This window comes from Festucalex cinctus, chromosome 18 (genome assembly GCF_051991245.1).
Source record: "Festucalex cinctus isolate MCC-2025b chromosome 18, RoL_Fcin_1.0, whole genome shotgun sequence".
In the NCBI taxonomy this organism is placed as follows: domain Eukaryota; kingdom Metazoa; phylum Chordata; class Actinopteri; order Syngnathiformes; family Syngnathidae; genus Festucalex; species Festucalex cinctus.
This window is the reverse complement of record NC_135428.1, coordinates 7097577-7114141: the sequence shown is the minus strand read 5'-3', so window position 1 is coordinate 7114141 and position 16565 is coordinate 7097577.

Below are 16565 nucleotides of genomic sequence, written 5' to 3'. Positions count from 1 at the left end.
GCTTTTTTTTTTTCATTAAAAAAATGACCATGTATAGTAAGGCTTTTTTTTTTTTTCATAAAAAAATGACCATGTATAGTAAGGCTTTTTTTTTTCATAAAAAAATGACCATGTATATTGAGGCTTTTTTTTTTCATAAAAAAATGACCATGTATAGTAAGGCTTTTTTTTTTTTTCATAAAAAAATGACCATGTATAGTAAGGCTTTTTTTTTTTCAATAAAAAAATGACCATGTATAGTAAGGCTTTTTTTTTTTTTTTATAAAAACATGACCATGTATAGTAAGGCTTTTTTTTCATAAAAAAAAATGACCATGTATAGTAAGCCTTTTTTTTCATAAAAAAATGACCATGTATAGTGAGGCTTTTTTTTTTTCATAAAAAAATGACCATGTATAGTAAGGCTTTTTTTTTTCATTAAAAAAATGACCATGTATAGTAAGGCTTTTTTTTCATAAAAAAATGACCATGTATAGTAAGGCTTTTTTTTTTTCAAAAAAAAAATGACCATGTATAGTAAGGCTTTTTTTTTCATAAAAAAATGACCATGTATAGTAAGGCTTTTTTTTCATAAAAAATGACCATGTATAGTAAGGCTTTTTTTTTTCATTAAAAAAATGACCATGTATAGTAAGGCTTTTTTTTTTTCATAAAAAAATGACCATGTATAGTAAGGCTTTTTTTTTTCATAAAAAAATGACCATGTATAGTAAGGCTTTTTTTTCCGACAAAAAACGACCATGTATAGTAAGGCTTTTTTTTCCGACAAAAAAACGACCATGTATAGTAAGGCTTTTTTTTTCCGACAAAAAAACAACCATGTATAGTAAGGCTTTTTTTTCCGACAAAAAAACGACCATGTATAGTAAGGCTTTTTTTTCCGACAAAAAAACGACCATGTATAGTAAGGGTTTTTTTTCCGACAAAAAAACGACCATGTATAGTAAGGCTTTTTTTTCCGACAAAAAAACGACCATGTATAATAAGGCTTTTTTTTTTCCGACAAAAAAACGACCATGTATAGTAAGGCTTTTTTTCCGACAAAAAAACGACCATGTATAGTAAGGCTTTTTTTTCCGACAAAAAAACGACCATGTATAGTAAGGCTTTTTTTTCCGACAAAAAAACGACCATGTATAGTAAGGCTTTTTTTTCCGACACAAAAACGACCATGTATAGTAAGGCTTTTTTTTCATAAAAAAATGACCATGTATAGTAAGGCTTTTTTTTTTTTTCAATAAAAAAATGACCATGTATAGTAAGGCTTTTTTTCAATAAAGAAAATGACCATGTATCGTAAGGCTTATTTTTTTTTTCATAAAAAAATGACCATGTATAGTAAGGCTTTTTTTTTTTTTTTCATAAAAAAATGACCATGTATAGTAAGGCTTTTTTTTCATAAAAAAAATGACCATGTATAGTAAGGCTTTTTTTTTCATAAAAAAATGACCATGTATAGTAAGGCTTTTTTTTTTCATAAAAAAATGACCATGTATAGTAAGGCTTTTTTTTTTTTTTTCATAAAAAAATGACCATGTATAGTAAGGCTTTTTTTTCATAAAAAAAATGACCATGTATAGTAAGGCTTTTTTTTTTTCATAAAAAAATGACCATGTATAGTAAGGCTTTTTTTTTTTCATAAAAAAATGACCATGTATAGTAAGGCTTTTTTTTTTTCATTAAAAAAATGACCATGTATAGTAAGGCTTTTTTTTTTTTTCATAAAAAAATGACCATGTATAGTAAGGCTTTTTTGTTTCATAAAAAAATGACCATGTATAGTAAGGCTTTTTTTTTCCGACAAAAAAACAACCATGTATAGTAAGGCTTTTTTTTCCGACAAAAAAACGACCATGTATAGTAAGGCTTTTTTTTCCGACAAAAAAACGACCATGTATAGTAAGGGTTTTTTTTCCGACAAAAAAACGACCATGTATAGTAAGGCTTTTTTTTCCGACAAAAAAACGACCATGTATAATAAGGCTTTTTTTTTTCCGACAAAAAAACGACCATGTATAGTAAGGCTTTTTTTCCGACAAAAAAACGACCATGTATAGTAAGGCTTTTTTTTCCGACAAAAAAACGACCATGTATAGTAAGGCTTTTTTTTCCGACAAAAAAACGACCATGTATAGTAAGGCTTTTTTTTCCGACACAAAAACGACCATGTATAGTAAGGCTTTTTTTTCATAAAAAAATGACCATGTATAGTAAGGCTTTTTTTTTTTTTCAATAAAAAAATGACCATGTATAGTAAGGCTTTTTTTCAATAAAGAAAATGACCATGTATCGTAAGGCTTATTTTTTTTTTCATAAAAAAATGACCATGTATAGTAAGGCTTTTTTTTTTTTTTCATAAAAAAATGACCATGTATAGTAAGGCTTTTTTTTCATAAAAAAAATGACCATGTATAGTAAGGCTTTTTTTTTCATAAAAAAATGACCATGTATAGTAAGGCTTTTTTTTTTCATAAAAAAATGACCATGTATAGTAAGGCTTTTTTTTTTTTTTTCATAAAAAAATGACCATGTATAGTAAGGCTTTTTTTTCATAAAAAAAATGACCATGTATAGTAAGGCTTTTTTTTTTTCATAAAAAAATGACCATGTATAGTAAGGCTTTTTTTTTTTCATAAAAAAATGACCATGTATAGTAAGGCTTTTTTTTTTTCATTAAAAAAATGACCATGTATAGTAAGGCTTTTTTTTTTTTTCATAAAAAAATGACCATGTATAGTAAGGCTTTTTTGTTTCATAAAAAAATGACCATGTATATTGAGGCTTTTTTTTTTCATAAAAAAATGACCATGTATAGTAAGGCTTTTTTTTTTTTCATAAAAAAATGACCATGTATAGTAAGGCTTTTTTTTTTCAATAAAAAAATGACCATGTATAGTAAGGCTTTTTTTTTTTTTTTATAAAAACATGACCATGTATAGTAAGGCTTTATTTTTCATAAAAAAAATGACCATGTATAGTAAGCCTTTTTTTTCATAAAAAAATGACCATGTATAGTGAGGCTTTTTTTTTTCATAAAAAAATGACCATGTATAGTAAGGCTTTTTTTTTTCATTAAAAAAATGACCATGTATAGTAAGGCTTTTTTTTTTTTCATTAAAAAATGACCATGTATAGTAAGGCTTTTTTTTTCATAAAAAAATGACCATGTATAGTAAGGCTTTTTTTTTTCATAAAAAAATGACCATGTATAGTAAGGCTTTTTTTAAAAAAAAAAAAAATGACCATGTATAGTAAAGCTTTTTTTTTTCATAAAAAAATGACCATGTATATTCAGGCTTTTTTTTTTTTTCATAAAAAAATGACCATGTATAGTAAGGCTTTTTTTTTTTCATAAAAAAATGACCATGTATAGTAAGGCTTTTTTTTTTCAATAAAAAAATGACCATGTATAGTAAGGCTTTTTTTTTCATAAAAAAAAGACCATGTATAGTAAGGCTTTTTTTTTTCATAAAAAAAATGACCATGTATAGTAAGGCTTTTTTTTTTTTTTTTTATAAAAACATGACCATGTATAGTAAGGCTTTTTTTTCATAAAAAAATGACCATGTATAGTAAGCCTTTTTTTTCATAAAAAAATGACCATGTATAGTGAGGCTTTTTTTTTTCATAAAAAAAATGACCATGTATAGTAAGGCTTTTTTTTTTCATTAAAAAAATGAGCATGTATAGTAAGGCTTTTTTTCCGACAAAAAAAAGACCATGTATAGTAAGGCTTTTTTTTACTCTAACAAAAAAAATGACCATGTATAGTAAGGCTTTTTTCTTTCTCCAACAAAAAAAAAAATGACCATGTATAGTAAGGCTTTTTTTTTTCTCTAACAAAAAAAAAAAAAATGACCATGTATAGTAAGGCTTTTTTTTCTCTCACAAAAAAAGAAAAATGACCATGTATAGTAAGGCTTTTTTTTTCTAACAAAAAAAATGACCATGTATAGTAAGGCTTTTTTTTTCTCTAACAAAAAAAATGACCATGTAAAGTAAGGCTTTTTTTTTTTCTCTAACAAAAAAAATGACCATGTATAGTAAGGCTTTTTTTTCATAAAAAATGACCATGTATAGTAAGGCTTTTTTTTTTTCATTAAAAAAATGAGCATGTATAGTAAGGCTTTTTTTTTTCATAAAAAAATGACCATGTATAGTAACGCTTTTTTTTTTTCATAAAAAAATGACCATGTATATTCAGGGTTTTTTTTTTCATAAAAAAATGACCATGTATAGTAAGGCTTTTTTTTTTTCATAAAAAAATGACCATGTATAGTAAGGCTTTTTTTTTCAATAAAAAAATGACCATGTATAGTAAGGCTTTTTTTTTCTCTAACAAAAAAGAAAAAAAGACCATGTATAGTAAGGCTTTTTTTTTTCATAAAAAAATGACCATGTATAGTAAGGCTTTTTTTTTTTTTTTATAAAAACATGACCATGTATAGTAAGGCTTTTTTTTCCCGACAAAAAAACGACCATGTATAGTAAGGCTTTTTTTTCCGACAAAAAAACGACCATGTATAGTAAGGCTTTTTTTTCTGACAAAAAAACGACCATGTATAGTAAGGCTTTTTTTTCCGACAAAAAAACGACCATGTATAGTAAGGCTTTTTTTTCCGACATAAAAACGACCATGTATAGTAAGGCTTTTTTTTCCGACAAAAAAACGACCATGTATAGTAAGGCTTTTTTTTCCGACAAAAAAACGACCATGTATAGTAAGGCTTTTTTTTCCGACAAAAAAACGACCATGTATAGTAAGGCTTTTTTTTTCCGACAAAAAAACGACCATGTATAGTAAGGCTTTTTTTTCCGACAAAAAAACGACCATGTATAGTAAGGCTTTTTTTTCCGACATAAAAACGACCATGTATAGTAAGGCTTTTTTTTCCGACAAAAAAACGACCATGTATAGTAAGGCTTTTTTTTCCGACAAAAAAACAACCATGTATAGTAAGGCTTTTTTTTCCGACATAAAAACGACCATGTATAGTAAGGCTTTTTTTTCCGACAAAAAAACGACCATGTATAGTAAGGCTTTTTTTTCCGACAAAAAAACGACCATGTATAGTAAGGCTTTTTTTTCCGACAAAAAAACGACCATGTATAGTAAGGCTTTTTTTTCCGACAAAAAAACGACCATGTATAGTAAGGCTTTTTTTTCCGACAAAAAAACGACCATGTATAGTAAGGCTTTTTTTTTCCGACAAAAAAACGACCATGTATAGTAAGGCTTTTTTTTCCGACAGAAAAACGACCATGTATAGTAAGGCTTTTTTTTCCGACATAAAAACGACCATGTATAGTAAGGCTTTTTTTTCCGACATAAAAACGACCATGTATAGTAAGGCTTTTTTTTCCGACAAAAAAACGACCATGTATAGTAAGGCTTTTTTTTCCGACAAAAAAACGACCATGTATAGTAAGGCTTTTTTTTCAGACAAAAAAACGACCATGTATAGTAAGGCTTTTTTTTCCGACAAAAAAACGACCATGTATAGTAAGGCATTTTTTTCCCGACAAAAAAACGACCATGTATAGTAAGGCTTTTTTTTCCGACAAAAAAACGACCATGTATAGTAAGACTTTTTTTTCCGAGAAAAAAACGACCATGTATATATAGTAAGGCTTTTTTTTCAGACAAAAAAACGACCATGTATAGTAAGGCTTTTTTTTCCGACAAAAAAACGACCATGTATAGTAAGGCTTTTTTTTCCGACAAAAAAACGACCATGTATAGTAAGGCTTTTTTTTCCGACAAAAAAACGACCATGTATAGTAAGGCTTTTTTTTCCGACAAAAAAACGACCATGTATAGTAAAGCTTTTTTTTCCGACAAAAAAACGACCATGTATAGTAAGGCTTTTTTTTCCGACAAAAAAACGACCATGTATAGTAAGGCTTTTTTTTCCGACAAAAAAACGACCATGTATAGTAAGGCTTTTTTTTCCGACAAAAAAACGACCATGTATAGTAAGGCTTTTTTTTCCGACAAAAAAACGACCATGTATAGTAAAGCTTTTTTTTCCGACAAAAAAACGACCATGTATAGTAAGGCTTTTTTTTCCGACAAAAAAACGACCATGTATAGTAAGGCTTTTTTTTCCGACAAAAAAACGACCATGTATAGTAAGGCTTTTTTTTCCGACATAAAAACGACCATGTATAGTAAGGCTTTTTTTTCCGACAAAAAAACGACCATGTATAGTAAGGCTTTTTTTTCCGACAAAAAAACGACCATGTATAGTAAGGCTTTTTTTTCCGACAAAAAAACGACCATGTATAGTAAGGCTTTTTTTTCCGACAAAAAAACGACCATGTATAGTAAGGCTTTTTTTTCCGACAAAAAAACGACCATGTATAGTAAGGCTTTTTTTTCCGACAAAAAAACGACCATGTATAGTAAGGCTTTTTTTTCCGACAAAAAAACGACCATGTATAGTAAGGCTTTTTTTTTCCGACAAAAAAACGACCATGTATAGTAAGGCTTTTTTTTCCGACAAAAAAAACGACCATGTATAGTAAGGCTTTTTTTTCCGACATAAAAACGACCATGTATAGTAAGAATTTTTTTTCCGACAAAAAAACGACCATGTATAGTAAGGCTTTTTTTTCCGACAAAAAAACGACCATGTATAGTAAGGCTTTTTTTTCCGACAAAAAAACGACCATGTATAGTAAGGCTTTTTTTTTTCGACAAAAAAACGACCATGTATAGTAAGGCTTTTTTTTCCGACAAAAAAACGACCATGTATAGTAAGGCTTTTTTTTCCGACAAAAAAACGACCATGTATAGTAAGGCTTTTTTTTCCGACAAAAAAACGACCATGTATAGTAAGGCTTTTTTTTCCGACAAAAAAACGACCATGTATAGTAAGGCTTTTTTTTCCGACAAAAAAACGACCATGTATAGTAAGGCTTTTTTTTTTCCGACAAAAAAACGACCATGTATAGTAAGGCTTTTTTTTTTTTTTCCTAGTCATACTTACTAAACTCATTGCTCCTCTTTCCAGTAAACAGACTCACAGCCCCGTGGTCTAGTGGTAGAGTGTCTACACTCTGACACTGAGGTTGTGGGTTCGATCCCAGGCTGAGTCAAACCAAATGACCTTGTATAGTAAGGCTTTTTTTTCCCGACAAAAAAACGACCATGTATAGTAAGGCTTTTTTTTCCGACAAAAAAACGACCATGTATAGTAAGGCTTTTTTTTCTGACAAAAAAACGACCATGTATAGTAAGGCTTTTTTTTCCGACAAAAAAACAACCATGTATAGTAAGGCTTTTTTTTCCGACATAAAAACGACCATGTATAGTAAGGCTTTTTTTTCCGACAAAAAAACGACCATGTATAGTAAGGCTTTTTTTTCCGACAAAAAAACGACCATGTATAGTAAGGCTTTTTTTTCCGACAAAAAAACGACCATGTATAGTAAGGCTTTTTTTTCCGACAAAAAAACGACCATGTATAGTAAGGCTTTTTTTTCCGACAAAAAAACGACCATGTATAGTAAGGCTTTTTTTTTCCGACAAAAAAACGACCATGTATAGTAAGGCTTTTTTTTCCGACAGAAAAACGACCATGTATAGTAAGGCTTTTTTTTCCGACATAAAAACGACCATGTATAGTAAGGCTTTTTTTTCCGACATAAAAACGACCATGTATAGTAAGGCTTTTTTTTCCGACAAAAAAACGACCATGTATAGTAAGGCTTTTTTTTCCGACAAAAAAACGACCATGTATAGTAAGGCTTTTTTTTCAGACAAAAAAACGACCATGTATAGTAAGGCTTTTTTTTCCGACAAAAAAACGACCATGTATAGTAAGGCATTTTTTTCCCGACAAAAAAACGACCATGTATAGTAAGGCTTTTTTTTCCGACAAAAAAACGACTATGTATAGTAAGACTTTTTTTTCCGAGAAAAAAACGACCATGTATATATAGTAAGGCTTTTTTTTCAGACAAAAAAACGACCATGTATAGTAAGGCTTTTTTTTCCGACAAAAAAACGACCATGTATAGTAAGGCTTTTTTTTCCGACAAAAAAACGACCATGTATAGTAAGGCTTTTTTTTCCGACAAAAAAACGACCATGTATAGTAAGGCTTTTTTTTCCGACAAAAAAACGACCATGTATAGTAAAGCTTTTTTTTCCGACAAAAAAACGACCATGTATAGTAAGGCTTTTTTTTCCGACAAAAAAACGACCATGTATAGTAAGGCTTTTTTTTCCGACAAAAAAACGACCATGTATAGTAAGGCTTTTTTTTCCGACAAAAAAACGACCATGTATAGTAAGGCTTTTTTTTCCGACAAAAAAACGACCATGTATAGTAAAGCTTTTTTTTCCGACAAAAAAACGACCATGTATAGTAAGGCTTTTTTTTCCGACAAAAAAACGACCATGTATAGTAAGGCTTTTTTTTCCGACAAAAAAACGACCATGTATAGTAAGGCTTTTTTTTCCGACATAAAAACGACCATGTATAGTAAGGCTTTTTTTTCCGACAAAAAAACGACCATGTATAGTAAGGCTTTTTTTTCCGACAAAAAAACGACCATGTATAGTAAGGCTTTTTTTTCCGACAAAAAAACGACCATGTATAGTAAGGCTTTTTTTTCCGACAAAAAAACGACCATGTATAGTAAGGCTTTTTTTTCCGACAAAAAAACGACCATGTATAGTAAGGCTTTTTTTTCCGACAAAAAAACGACCATGTATAGTAAGGCTTTTTTTTCCGACAAAAAAACGACCATGTATAGTAAGGCTTTTTTTTTCCGACAAAAAAACGACCATGTATAGTAAGGCTTTTTTTTCCGACAAAAAAAACGACCATGTATAGTAAGGCTTTTTTTTCCGACATAAAAACGACCATGTATAGTAAGAATTTTTTTTCCGACAAAAAAACGACCATGTATAGTAAGGCTTTTTTTTCCGACAAAAAAACGACCATGTATAGTAAGGCTTTTTTTTCCGACAAAAAAACGACCATGTATAGTAAGGCTTTTTTTTTTCGACAAAAAAACGACCATGTATAGTAAGGCTTTTTTTTCCGACAAAAAAACGACCATGTATAGTAAGGCTTTTTTTTCCGACAAAAAAACGACCATGTATAGTAAGGCTTTTTTTTCCGACAAAAAAACGACCATGTATAGTAAGGCTTTTTTTTCCGACAAAAAAACGACCATGTATAGTAAGGCTTTTTTTTCCGACAAAAAAACGACCATGTATAGTAAGGCTTTTTTTTTTCCGACGAAAAAACGACCATGTATAGTAAGGCTTTTTTTTTTTTTTCCTAGTCATACTTACTAAACTCATTGCTCCTCTTTCCAGTAAACAGACTCACAGCCCCGTGGTCTAGTGGTAGAGTGTCTACACTCTGACACTGAGGTTGTGGGTTCGATCCCAGGCTGAGTCAAACCAAATGACCTTGTATAGTAAGGCTTTTTTTTCCCGACAAAAAAACGACCATGTATAGTAAGGCTTTTTTTTCCGACAAAAAAACGACCATGTATAGTAAGGCTTTTTTTTCCGACAAAAAAACGACCATGTATAGTAAGGCTTTTTTTTTCCGACAAAAAAACGACCATGTATAGTAAGGCTTTTTTTTCCGACAAAAAAACGACCATGTATAGTAAGGCTTTTTTTTCCGACAAAAAAACGACCATGTATAGTAAGGCTTTTTTTTCCGACAAAAAAACGACCATGTATAGTAAGGCTTTTTTTTTTTTTTTTTTTTTTTTTTTTTTAAATTCCTAGTCATACTTACTTAACTCATTGCTCCTCTTTCCAGTAAATAGACTCACAGCCCCGTGGTCTAGTGGTAGAGTGTCTACACTCTGACACTGAGGTTGTGGGTTCGATCCCAGGCTGAGTCAAACCAAACGACCTTGTATAGTAAGGCATTTTTTTCCCGACAAAAAAACGACCATGTATAGTAAGGCTTTTTTTTCCGACAAAAAAACGACCATGTATAGTAAGGCTTTTTTTTCCGACAAAAAAACGACCATGTATAGTAAGGCTTTTTTTTTTTTTTTTTTTTTTTTTTTTTAAAATTCCTAGTCATACTTACTAAACTCATTGCTCCTCTTTCCAGTAAATAGACTCACAGCCCCGTGGTCTAGTGGTAGAGTGTCTACACTCTGACACTGAGGTTGTGGGTTCGATCCCAGGCTGAGTCAAACCAAACGACCTTGTATAGTAAGGCATTTTTTTCCCGACAAAAAAACGACCATGTATAGTAAGGCTTTTTTTTCCGACAAAAAAACGACCATGTATAGTAAGGCTTTTTTTTCCGACAAAAAAACGACCATGTATAGTAAGACTTTTTTTTCCGAGAAAAAAACGACCATGTATAGTAAGGCTTTTTTTTCCGACAAAAAAACGACCATGTATAGTAAGACTTTTTTTTCCGAGAAAAAAACGACCATGTATATATAGTAAGGCTTTTTTTTCAGACAAAAAAACGACCATGTATAGTAAGGCTTTTTTTTCCGACAAAAAAACGACCATGTATAGTAAGGCTTTTTTTTCCGACAAAAAAACGACCATGTATAGTAAGGCTTTTTTTTCCGACAAAAAAACGACCATGTATAGTAAGGCTTTTTTTTTTCCGACAAAAAAACGACCATGTATAGTAAGGCTTTTTTTTCCGACAAAAAAACGACCATGTATAGTAAGGCTTTTTTTTCCGACAAAAAAACGACCATGTATAGTAAAGCTTTTTTTTCCGACAAAAAAACGACCATGTATAGTAAGGCTTTTTTTTCCGACAAAAAAACGACCATGTATAGTAAGGCTTTTTTTTCCGACAAAAAAACGACCATGTATAGTAAGGCTTTTTTTTCCGACATAAAAACGACCATGTATAGTAAGGCTTTTTTTTCCGACCAAAAAACGACCATGTATAGTAAGGCTTTTTTTTCCGACAAAAAAACGACCATGTATAGTAAGGCTTTTTTTTCCGACAAAAAAACGACCATGTATAGTAAGGCTTTTTTTTCCGACAAAAAAACGACCATGTATAGTAAGGCTTTTTTTTCCGACAAAAAAACGACCATGTATAGTAAGGCTTTTTTTTCCGACAAAAAAACGACCATGTATAGTAAGGCTTTTTTTTCCGACATAAAAACGACCATGTATAGTAAGGCTTTTTTTTCCGACAAAAAAACGACCATGTATAGTAAGGCTTTTTTTTCCGACAAAAAAACGACCATGTATAGTAAGGCATTTTTTTCCGACAAAAAAACGACCATGTATAGTAAGGCTTTTTTTTCCGACACAAAAACGACCATGTATAGTAAGGCTTTTTTTTCCGACAAAAAAACGACCATATATAGTAAGGCTTTTTTTCCGACAAAAAAACGACCATGTATAGTAAGGTGTATAGTAAGGCTTTTTTTTCCGATAAAAAAAAACGACCATGTATAGTAAGGCTTTTTTTTTTTTCTGACAAAAAAACGACCATGTATAGTAAGGCTTTTTTTTTCGACAAAAAAACGACCATGTATAGTAAGGCTTTTTTTTCATTAAAAAATGACCATGTATAGTAAGGCTTTTTTTTTTTTCAATAAAAAAATGACCATGTATAGTAAGGCTTTTTTTCAATAAAAAAAATGACCATGTATCGTAAGGCTTATTTTTTTTTTCATAAAAAAATGACCATGTATAGTAAGGCTTTTTTTTTTTTTTTTTCATAAAAAAATGACCATGTATAGTAAGGCTTTTTTTTCATAAAAAAACTGACCATTTATAGTAAGGCTTTTTTTTTTCATAAAAAAATGACCATGTATAGTAAGGCTTTTTTTTTTCATAAAAAAATGACCATGTATAGTAAGGCTTTTTTTTTTTCATTAAAAAAATGACCATGTATAGTAAGGCTTTTTTTTTTTTTTCATAAAAAAATGACCATGTATAGTAAGGCTTTTTTTTCATAAAAAAAATGACCATGTATAGTAAGGCTTTTTTTTTTTCATAAAAAAATGACCATGTATAGTAAGGCTTTTTTTTCCGACAAAAAAACGACCATGTATAGTAAGACTTTTTTTTCCGACAAAAAAACGACCATGTATAGTAAGGCTTTTTTTTCCGACAAAAAAACGACCATGTATAGTAAGGCTTTTTTTTCCGACATAAAAACGACCATGTATAGTAAGGCTTTTTTTTCCGACAAAAAAACGACCATGTATATTAAGGCTTTTTTTTCCGACAAAAAAACGACCATGTATAGTAAGGCATTTTTTTCCGACAAAAAAACGACCATGTATAGTAAGGCTTTTTTTTCCGACACAAAAACGACCATGTATAGTAAGGCTTTTTTTTCCGACAAAAAAACGACCATATATAGTAAGGCTTTTTTTCCGACAAAAAAACGACCATGTATAGTAAGGTGTATAGTAAGGCTTTTTTTTCCGATAAAAAAAAACGACCATGTATAGTAAGGCTTTTTTTTTTTTCTGACAAAAAAACGACCATGTATAGTAAGGCTTTTTTTTCCGACAAAAAAACGACCATGTATAGTAAGGCTTTTTTTTCATAAAAAAATGACCATGTATAGCAAGGCTTTTTTTTTTTTCAATAAAAAAATGACCATGTATAGTAAGGCTTTTTTTCAATAAAAAAAATGACCATGTATCGTAAGGCTTTTTTTTTTTTTTCATAAAAAAATGACCATGTATAGTAAGGCTTTTTTTTTTTTTTTTTCATAAAAAAATGACCATGTATAGTAAGGCTTTTTTTTCATAAAAAAACTGACCATTTATAGTAAGGCTTTTTTTTTTCATAAAAAAATGACCATGTATAGTAAGGCTTTTTTTTTTCATAAAAAAATGACCATGTATAGTAAGGCTTTTTTTTTTTCATTAAAAAAATGACCATGTATAGTAAGGCTTTTTTTTTTTTTTCATAAAAAAATGACCATGTATAGTAAGGCTTTTTTTTCATAAAAAAAATGACCATGTATAGTAAGGCTTTTTTTTTTTCATAAAAAAATGACCATGTATAGTAAGGCTTTTTTTTCCGACAAAAAAACGACCATGTATAGTAAGACTTTTTTTTCCGACAAAAAAACGACCATGTATAGTAAGGCTTTTTTTTCCGACAAAAAAACGACCATGTATAGTAAGGCTTTTTTTTCCGACATAAAAACGACCATGTATAGTAAGGCTTTTTTTTCCGACAAAAAAACGACCATGTATATTAAGGCTTTTTTTTCCGACAAAAAAACGACCATGTATAGTAAGGCATTTTTTTCCGACAAAAAAACGACCATGTATAGTAAGGCTTTTTTTTCCGACACAAAAACGACCATGTATAGTAAGGCTTTTTTTTCCGACAAAAAAACGACCATATATAGTAAGGCTTTTTTTCCGACAAAAAAACGACCATGTATAGTAAGGTGTATAGTAAGGCTTTTTTTTCCGATAAAAAAAAACGACCATGTATAGTAAGGCTTTTTTTTTTTTCTGACAAAAAAACGACCATGTATAGTAAGGCTTTTTTTTCCGACAAAAAAACGACCATGTATAGTAAGGCTTTTTTTTCATAAAAAAATGACCATGTATAGTAAGGCTTTTTTTTTTTTCAATAAAAAAATGACCATGTATAGTAAGGCTTTTTTTCAATAAAAAAAATGACCATGTATCGTAAGGCTTTTTTTTTTTTTCATAAAAAAATGACCATGTATAGTAAGGCTTTTTTTTTTTTTTTTTCATAAAAAAATGACCATGTATAGTAAGGCTTTTTTTTCATAAAAAAACTGACCATTTATAGTAAGGCTTTTTTTTTTCATAAAAAAATGACCATGTATAGTAAGGCTTTTTTTTTTCATAAAAAAATGACCATGTATAGTAAGGCTTTTTTTTTTTCATTAAAAAAATGACCATGTATAGTAAGGCTTTTTTTTTTTTTCATAAAAAAATGACCATGTATAGTAAGGCTTTTTTTTCATTAAAAAAATGACCATGTATAGTAAGGCTTTTTTTTTTTCATAAAAAAATGACCATGTATAGTAAGGCTTTTTTTTTTCATAAAAAAATGACCATGTATAGTAAGGCTTTTTTTTTTTCATAAAAAAATGACCATGTATAGTAAGGCTTTTTTTTTTTTCATAAAAAAATGACCATGTATAGTAAGGCTTTTTTTTTTTCAATAAAAAAATGACCATGTATAGTAAGGCTTTTTTTTTTTTTTTATAAAAACATGACCATGTATAGTAAGGCTTTTTTTTCATAAAAAAAATGACCATGTATAGTAAGCCTTTTTTTTCATAAAAAAATGACCATGTATAGTGAGGCTTTTTTTTTTTCATAAAAAAATGACCATGTATAGTAAGGCTTTTTTTTTTCATTAAAAAAATGACCATGTATAGTAAGGCTTTTTTTTCATAAAAAAATGACCATGTATAGTAAGGCTTTTTTTTTTTCAAAAAAAAAAAGACCATGTATAGTAAGGCTTTTTTTTTCATAAAAAAATGACCATGTATAGTAAGGCTTTTTTTTCATAAAAAATGACCATGTATAGTAAGGCTTTTTTTTTTCATTAAAAAAATGACCATGTATAGTAAGGCTTTTTTTTTTTCATAAAAAAATGACCATGTATAGTAAGGCTTTTTTTTTTCATAAAAAAATGACCATGTATAGTAAGGCTTTTTTTTCCGACAAAAAACGACCATGTATAGTAAGGCTTTTTTTTCCGACAAAAAAACGACCATGTATAGTAAGGCTTTTTTTTTCCGACAAAAAAACGACCATGTATAGTAAGGCTTTTTTTTCCGACAAAAAAACGACCATGTATAGTAAGGCTTTTTTTTCCGACAAAAAAACGACCATGTATAGTAAGGCTTTTTTTTCCGACAAAAAAACGACCATGTATAGTAAGGCTTTTTTTCCGACAAAAAAACGACCATGTATAGTAAGGCTTTTTTTTCCGACAAAAAAACGACCATGTATAGTAAGGCTTTTTTTTCCGACAAAAAAACGACCATGTATAGTAAGGCTTTTTTTTCCGACAAAAAAACGACCATGTATAGTAAGGCTTTTTTTTCCGACAAAAAAACGACCATGTATAGTAAGGCTTTTTTTCCGACAAAAAAATGACCATGTATAGTAAGGCTTTTTTTTTTCATAAAAAAATGACCATGTATAGTAAGGCTTTTTTTTTTTTTTTATAAAAACATGACCATGTATAGTAAGGCTTTTTTTTCCGACAAAAAAACAACCATGTATAGTAAGGCTTTTTTTTCCGACAAAAAAACAACCATGTATAGTAAGGCTTTTTTTTCCGACAAAAAAACGACCATGTATAGTAAGGGTTTTTTTTCCGACAAAAAAACGACCATGTATAGTAAGGCTTTTTTTCCGACAAAAAAACGACCATGTATAGTAAGGCTTTTTTTTCCGACAAAAAAACGACCATGTATAGTAAGGCTTTTTTTTCCGACAAAAAAACGACCATGTATAGTAAGGCTTTTTTTTCCGACACAAAAACGACCATGTATAGTAAGGCTTTTTTTTCATAAAAAAATGACCATGTATAGTAAGGCTTTTTTTTTTTTTCAATAAAAAAATGACCATGTATAGTAAGGCTTTTTTTCAATAAAGAAAATGACCATGTATCGTAAGGCTTATTTTTTTTTTCATAAAAAAATGACCATGTATAGTAAGGCTTTTTTTTTTTTTTTTCATAAAAAAATGACCATGTATAGTAAGGCTTTTTTTTTCATAAAAAAATGACCATGTATAGTAAGGCTTTTTTTTTTCATAAAAAAATGACCATGTATAGTAAGGCTTTTTTTTTTCATTAAAAAAATGACCATGTATAGTAAGGCTTTTTTTTTTTTTTTCATAAAAAAATGACCATGTATAGTAAGGCTTTTTTTTCATAAAAAAAATGACCATGTATAGTAAGGCTTTTTTTTTTTCATAAAAAAATGACCATGTATAGTAAGGCTTTTTTTTTTTCATAAAAAAATGACCATGTATAGTAAGGCTTTTTTTTTTTCATTAAAAAAATGACCATGTATAGTAAGGCTTTTTTTTTTTTTCATAAAAAAATGACCATGTATAGTAAGGCTTTTTTGTTTCATAAAAAAATGACCATGTATATTGAGGCTTTTTTTTTTCATAAAAAAACGACCATGTATAGTAAGGCTTTTTTTTTTTTTCATAAAAAAATGACCATGTATAGTAAGGCTTTTTTTTTTCAATAAAAAAATGACCATGTATAGTAAGGCTTTTTTTTTTTTTATAAAAACATGACCATGTATAGTAAGGCTTTATTTTTCATAAAAAAAATGACCATGTATAGTAAGCCTTTTTTTTCATAAAAAAATGACCATGTATAGTGAGGCTTTTTTTTTTCATAAAAAAATGACCATGTATAGTAAGGCTTTTTTTTTTCATTAAAAAAATGACCATGTATAGTAAGGCTTTTTTTTTTTCATTAAAAAATGACCATGTATAGTAAGGCTTTTTTTTTCATAAAAAAATGACCATGTATAGTAAGGCTTTTTTTTTTCATAAAAAAATGACCATGTATAGTAAGGCTTTTTTTTTTTCAAAAA